This window comes from Pavona decussata, unplaced genomic scaffold (assembly GCF_977016875.1).
Source record: "Pavona decussata unplaced genomic scaffold, jaPavDecu1.1 SCAFFOLD_92, whole genome shotgun sequence".
NCBI lineage: Eukaryota > Metazoa > Cnidaria > Anthozoa > Scleractinia > Agariciidae > Pavona > Pavona decussata.
The window spans coordinates 4,640,343-4,647,022 of NW_028145509.1; the positions used below are offsets into that span (position 1 = coordinate 4,640,343).

Sequence of the window (6,680 nt, forward strand, 5' to 3'; positions counted from 1 at the left end):
TTTTTTTAGAAGTCCAGGAGATCTGTACTGTTCTTTCCTTTTTCGGTGTTGTTTATCATGGATATGAAGTCAGTTTTATGTGCAAAGCGTTTCTTAGCATTTAAAATCTTTTCTTGATTTTATCGGTGTTGTTTATCATTAATATGGAGTCATTTTTATCAGTGCACAACGCTTCCTAGCAAAGACGTACATGAAGCGATGGAAACCGTGAATACAAACCAGAATTTCAGGAATTCGCTACTCAGTCAAGTTCACTTTCCACAGCAGCTGTTTGAAGCGAATTAAACCTTGACCATATCATATATATGCCCATGGCGTATTTTTTGGGATCATCACGAGTTCATACAAATCACAAATTGTACAGATTTCACTGATAGCACTCTAACGGCTAAGCAAATATGATCTGACTACTAACGCTTTTGTATGGACATGTTATGTTTACTTTCATTGAAATTCATAAAATTTAAGCAGCTGATTCTGTTTTCTGAACTTTGCAATTTGTCCTTTTCCTTTCTAATTGATTTGCCCGCCTTAATTACGTATCATTTTTGTGGTCATCTGGTATAGTAACAACAACATGTTGGTGAAGGAAAGCTGCCTTTTTTATGGGAAAAAAATTCGTTTCAGTTTTTCTTCGTGTGTAGTTCTTCAAAAGATGGCCAAACTTCATAACATAACATCTACCTTATGAACTAGGGGGGTCATAGCTGGTTGATAGCCTAAAATAGTTCCTATCCTGGTTAAAAGTTATAAGTTGAACGTTATGTTATAACATAAGGAAATATTACATCTTATTTATTTTACAAGATAAACGGTGTTTTGAGAGGATGAATACTAGACGGAAAATGAATTTGAATTTGAATCAAGTAAACACAAACATTTTGTTCCTGATCAGTCATTTGTATTTTTGTATTGGTGATCAAAGTGATGACGAGTTCTTTTAGGGATTAATGTCGTGCCCGTTTCAATTCAGTTCCCGAACATTTACGGGAGGGAAAGTTTGAATTTTGGCAAGGCGCAAGTGATTTAACAAGGGTAGTTCATTGAGAAAATTTAATTTAATAAAATTAGGACACCAAAAACAGTAAGTCTTAAACTCGTGTTCATTGATTTGATGAACGTTCCTGCAAAGCATTTTAGAAGATCATATTTTAAGGAAAACGTTCATTAGAATCGTATTTGTTATGCAAAAAAGCTGCAAAGAACTCACAAACTGTCAAAATAGGCTTCCCCAGTTCCAGCTCTAGATCTAGTTCCCTGGGGCCCGTTTCTCGAAAGACCCGGTAACTTACCGGGCCCGATAAGTATATTTTGAAACATTTTTTCGCCGATTACACAGTGATTACATACATGGTACTTGGCCAATGTATTCATAGAATTATAAGATTTTAAAATTTAGTATTCAAAGCTAACAAAAATTGACTTCTGTTGAGAAACATTTATCACCAAAGACACTTATCGGGCCCGATAAGTTACCGGGACTTTCGAAAAAAATTCATGAATTGGAAACTCTTGGCCCTAGGAAAACGATTTTAAGAAAAAATTTGGAGGGATGTAGCTGTGTCAGAAAGCGTCCAGTCGTGTTTTGAACTTTCCATACATTTCCCTGTATTTTTTCCTGCGAGCTATTTTTAGAGCAGTTCACGGCTGGTTCGCTAACAGACAAATGTATGGAAAGTTCAAAACACGACTGGACGCTTTCTGGCACAGCTGCATCCCTCCAATTTTTTTTCTTAATTAAAATCCTTTTCCTATTGCCAAAAGTTTCCGATTCATGAATTTTTCAGAAGCGATGTTTTATGGAAATTATTTGACATCGGATTTCCATACAAACACTGTTATTTCGAGCCTGTTTGCCTACTCGTTAAAGTGGAGTTGAAAACCGTGATAAGGCCTATTCCATTATAATTAACTTGCGATGATTATTTGTATGCCGTAAACTTTGATATTTGCATCAAATGTACCTCACTTTAGCTACTGACCAAGGCTAATCTCTTAATGTTACTGATACATTTGCTTTCTGTGCAAAAATACCGTTTCCTTTAAGCTTGAACACTCTTTTAGGGCAAATCCAGATCAGAGAAAAATGGTAAAAACTCGATGTCTGGCCACATTTCTTTACAATACATACAAGCACGCACGTTCGACATTGAACATGAATAACTTTTTTAATGTTTGCGCAAACGCCATGAAACTTCAGGACTTTGTCAAAAATTTATCTGGGAAAAATTTGATGTTGACAGTTAATGTTTATTAACTTTGATGTTACCATAGTTACCAAAAATTTTACAGGTAGTATTTCCAGAAAATGGAAATTCCCTTTAAATTTTTTTTAAATTACTTTTCCTACCGTAACTTTTGTGCTATTTGCTCATATCAGTGTTCCTTTATGAAGTTTTGATTTCGGTGGTTTCATGATTTGGCAATCATGACTCTATTACTACTTCATATGACGTCATCACATAGACACAAATGTAAAAATATGAAGAAACAGAGCTCAGATAACTACCAGAAGACAGGGCTAATTTTGCTCAGATTTCATTACGCAACGTTAGTTAAATACGTCCGCTGACACCAGTGCCAAACTCTGTAGTATAATGCAATTCTACTCCAGATTTTCCGCATTTCCACTATTAGAGAAATCCAATTTTTTTACTGATAATTTGACTTGCAATTTGCTTTCTCTGCAAAAAAATGTCTTGTTTACTACGAGCACAAATCAGTGGATAAAAACAAGATGCTAAACAATCAGGTAGAACCAGACTTAAATTGACACATTTAATAGGATATTTTCACTATGGAGCCATTTGACTACAACTACCAGAATTCTTCATGCAGTGTTTGCTAATTAGAGCTACTGTTCTTTGCTGTCCCCTGTGATTACAAAATATGAATTTTCAGAGGAAAACAAAATATCCAATTCTGGTAGTTTTAGTGAACTTACGCAATCATGGCATTAATTAAACGGACTATTACGTTGAAACTAAACATTTTTGCATATTCAGGTGGTGCACTCTAATTTGCTTTGAGTTTGCATCAATAGCAAAAGAAACGTTAATTTTTCGTTTTAATAGTGCACCTATTTCCTTAAGAAAACTGTCGCTGGTGACTGTAACTAATATTCCCCAAGGCAAAGCAACATCCTGCTTTAATAGACTTATAAATGTAAAGAAAAACAGCATATAACCGAGGAAATTTTAATCTTCTGTGCCTTCAGTATACACCAAAAAATATGGACTTAAGTCGTGGTGTTATTCTGCAGCCAAGCACTGGAATTTATTATAATAATATTTATAATAATAATAATAATAATAATAATAATAATAATAATAATAATAATAATAATAATAATTATAATATTTAATACTTATATTGCGCTTTTTTCTATAAAAATACTCAAAAGCGCATTATAATATTATTAATAACTAGATTAAAAACCAGTAAAATTACCCAATAAAATTACAATATTTAAAAATAAATAAATATATAATCAACTAAAAGCCTTCTTAAATAAATGTGTTTTAACAGAGCGTTTAAAAGAATCAATTATCTCGGGACATTCGTGCCGTAGCTGACACGAATGAGACTTTCAATTTTAAAGCAAATTCGTAAAGTTAATTTTTTGGAACTTGAATTATGATCTTTTGTACATTTTTCAGTATTAACGCTGTACATACAATATATAAGTTTTATATTTGAATAACTTGCGCTGAGTAGTATTTATTGATTGTACATTATATTTATATTTATGTTTGTTTGTTTGTTTGTTTGTTTAAATTTGTTTGTTTGTTTGTTTCCTGTTGTGGAGCAACTGAAAACAAACCTCCTTTTTATCGTCACTTTCAACAGCCAAAATATAGAAAAACTTTTATTGTTAATAACGTTAAAATAATGATTTACTTTTCTTTTAAAAAAAACTACAAGTACAGGGAACGTCAGTATTAAAATAAATTCTTTTTTTTTCAAATGTCGTCGCAATTATTCTAACTTATTTTAAATGTCAAATGTAGGTGAAATTTTCTGGAGATGAATCCTTGGAGACCGCACCCAAGTTAAGAAAGCGAAAGTAAAATTCTACGTCGTGTGTTTACGTCCTCCACAAAACGTACCATCAGGAAATTTCACGTCCAAGTCGTGCAGTGGCGGCAAAGAAATGTACCAAAAAGTGTAATGCACGTGCAGAGTTGTTGTTTTGGTTATAAAGCCTGTTGCTTGTTTGACGTTCTCGTTGCTGTCGTCGTTGCTGAAGCTCCCTAAAGCCTGGTTTACACGTACGACGCAAGCATAAGCACAAGAAACCTACGTGTAAACCGGTGCGATGCAAGCATAAGCGCCTTGTGCTTGCGCTTGTGCTTATGCTTGCGTCGTCCAGGTTTACACGTACAACGCAACGACGCAAGCATAAGCATAAGCGCAAGGAAAGGAAACTGAGAAACAGTGACAAGTTGTCAGCGTACAATCTAGTTACTCATGCGTTGCCATTTTCTGCCATGTTGGAATCGGCAAATCTCGGCTGCCTCTGCGCTTGCGTATGTCACGTTATGCTTATGCTTATCGCACGTGTAAACATCCTTGTGCTTGTGCTTGTGCTTATTCTCATGCTTGCGTCGTACGTGTAAACCAGGCTTAATGGAGGACGGTAGCTAAGGTGGACGTTCTGTATGGAATGTTATGTTCGTTAGTAAGTGTTCCGGTATGTTTCTCCGGTGTTAAGTGTAATTGGTATTCGTTCTTCGGGTCTGTGAACGCCATCGCACACTAAACTTTAATTTTTCGACGATGAGCAAGAATACAGAACTCACACTTTCGTTACAAGAAGCGGATTTTAGTATTTCCTCAATAGATCCAGCGATCAGTGAAGCCATAAGATCTAACCTTACGCAAGTGATTGAATCAAGGCTCGATAGTTTTCGACAACGTTTTTCGGAAGAAAATGGTGCCACCGTCGAGCAGGCCTTAAAGAAGGCTCGTCGTGAAAACTACAGCTGCAAAAGAAAAGAAAATCAACAGCAGCTTGATCTCGAGCTTGAGGTGCTGGACAAATGCGATGAGGCATCGTGTGCTTTAAGATCGAAGTCATACGAGAAAGTGAAAGCCGCCTTGAAGGAAGGTACGGGTATTGTTTCTAAGTGAATAAAAGCAATTAAGTTAGCCGATAAAAGCGAGTTTGGTTGGCAAACAGTAAATGAGTACCTGCTGGATGAGTTTGCGTCAGACTCTGAGGAGGAAAAAAGGATGTATCGCACGGAGAGGAGAGCAGAAAAGAAAATCAAGGACAAGCGTCGTCGTGAGAACCGCTCTTTGACCCGTGGAAGCTCACAGCCAACTTCGGCGAAAGTTTTTTCGAATTCGCAAGGATCGTGTGCAGGTGATTATGCAGCCCGTAAAGATGCAAACCCTCCTCGTCGACAGGGACTTTGTTTTAAGATAAGTGTTTAAATGTTGTTTATTTCTCAGTTCACTCACATCTCTTACTTGCTTTGTCTTTTACTTCGGATTGATGGCGTTGCTCGCAGCCCACAATCCAAAGTTTTTAATGATTCACTGTACGTGTGTTGTTGTCATTTTATACCATATTCATTTTAAGTTAGTGCAGAATATATCTAAATATTTGCGTTACGTAGTTTAGCAGATATTTGTTTTCTTCACGTTCTGTATTATGTTCGTTAGTAAGTGGTTCGGTATGTTTCTCCGGTGTTAAGTTATTTGCATAGCGTTATATCTGAGCTGATTTTCCAGAAGATGGCTACAGAAATTAACATTTTTGTTGACTTTTCTTAAGATATTTTTTTTTATAGCGTTTCCTATTGAATTTTACATCAGTAAGTAAATAGATTACACCGCACAACGATTGGCTTTGAATTCGGCGCGCACTGGGCCCTGTTTGGCTTCCTGAAGCAAAGTTTTCCCGAGGACATCATTAATTAAGTCTAGTGAGGGAAGAAGTCTTACGAGTGCAGTTCCTGCCCCGTCTAATATGCTTCCTATACCTAGTCTTCTTTTGAGCTAAACGGGTTATTTTTTAGTTACTCGGACAGGGACTAAGGGTTGCATCAGTTGTGAGTTTTGCTTGAGGAGGTGACAGTCTTTAGCTTTAAAAAGTAGGTCTAGTCGGGCGAGGTGAAATTATCGGGAATTGTTATTCCAGCCAAAGACTTAGTTTATTTTCTTGTTGAAAGCCGCTGAATGATGTTCCCCGTTCCAATTGTTTTCTCATCATCCGGGACTTCAAGTAATAAGGTCAAAACACGAGCAAGAATAGGACATTTTCACTATGGCGTCATTTTACTACAACTACCAGAATCCTTCTGTTTTTTTTTTTGTTTTTTTTTTTCGTGCTAATTAGAGCTATTGTTCTTTGCCTTCCACTGGGATTACAAAATTTGAATTTGAAAAGGAAAACGAAATGAATTCTGGTAGTTGTAGTAAAATGACGCCATCATGAAAATGGCCTATTGGTAAGGATTTTCTCTTCAAAAAGCGTGAGTTTGAAAAGCTATTCGATTATTTTTTGCCTTTATAACTGTAGCGTTGTTAGGCTAGTGATTGCTTTGTTCGAGAAGTGCGATTTGGGTCGGATTTCCGGTCTCCAGTGTGATAAATAATTTCCAGATGTTCGAACGGCGTCATTCGCGTTGCACAATGGATCTAGAATGAAGACGAAAACTCAATTTAAAACG

General features: G+C 36.2%; 1 pseudogene; it reads left to right on the forward strand.

The window, feature by feature from the left end:
- The first annotated feature begins 4,779 nt into the window (after positions 1–4,779).
- LOC146474002 (uncharacterized) lies at positions 4,780–6,065 on the forward strand (annotated as a pseudogene).
- The last annotated feature ends 615 nt before the right edge of the window (positions 6,066–6,680 follow it).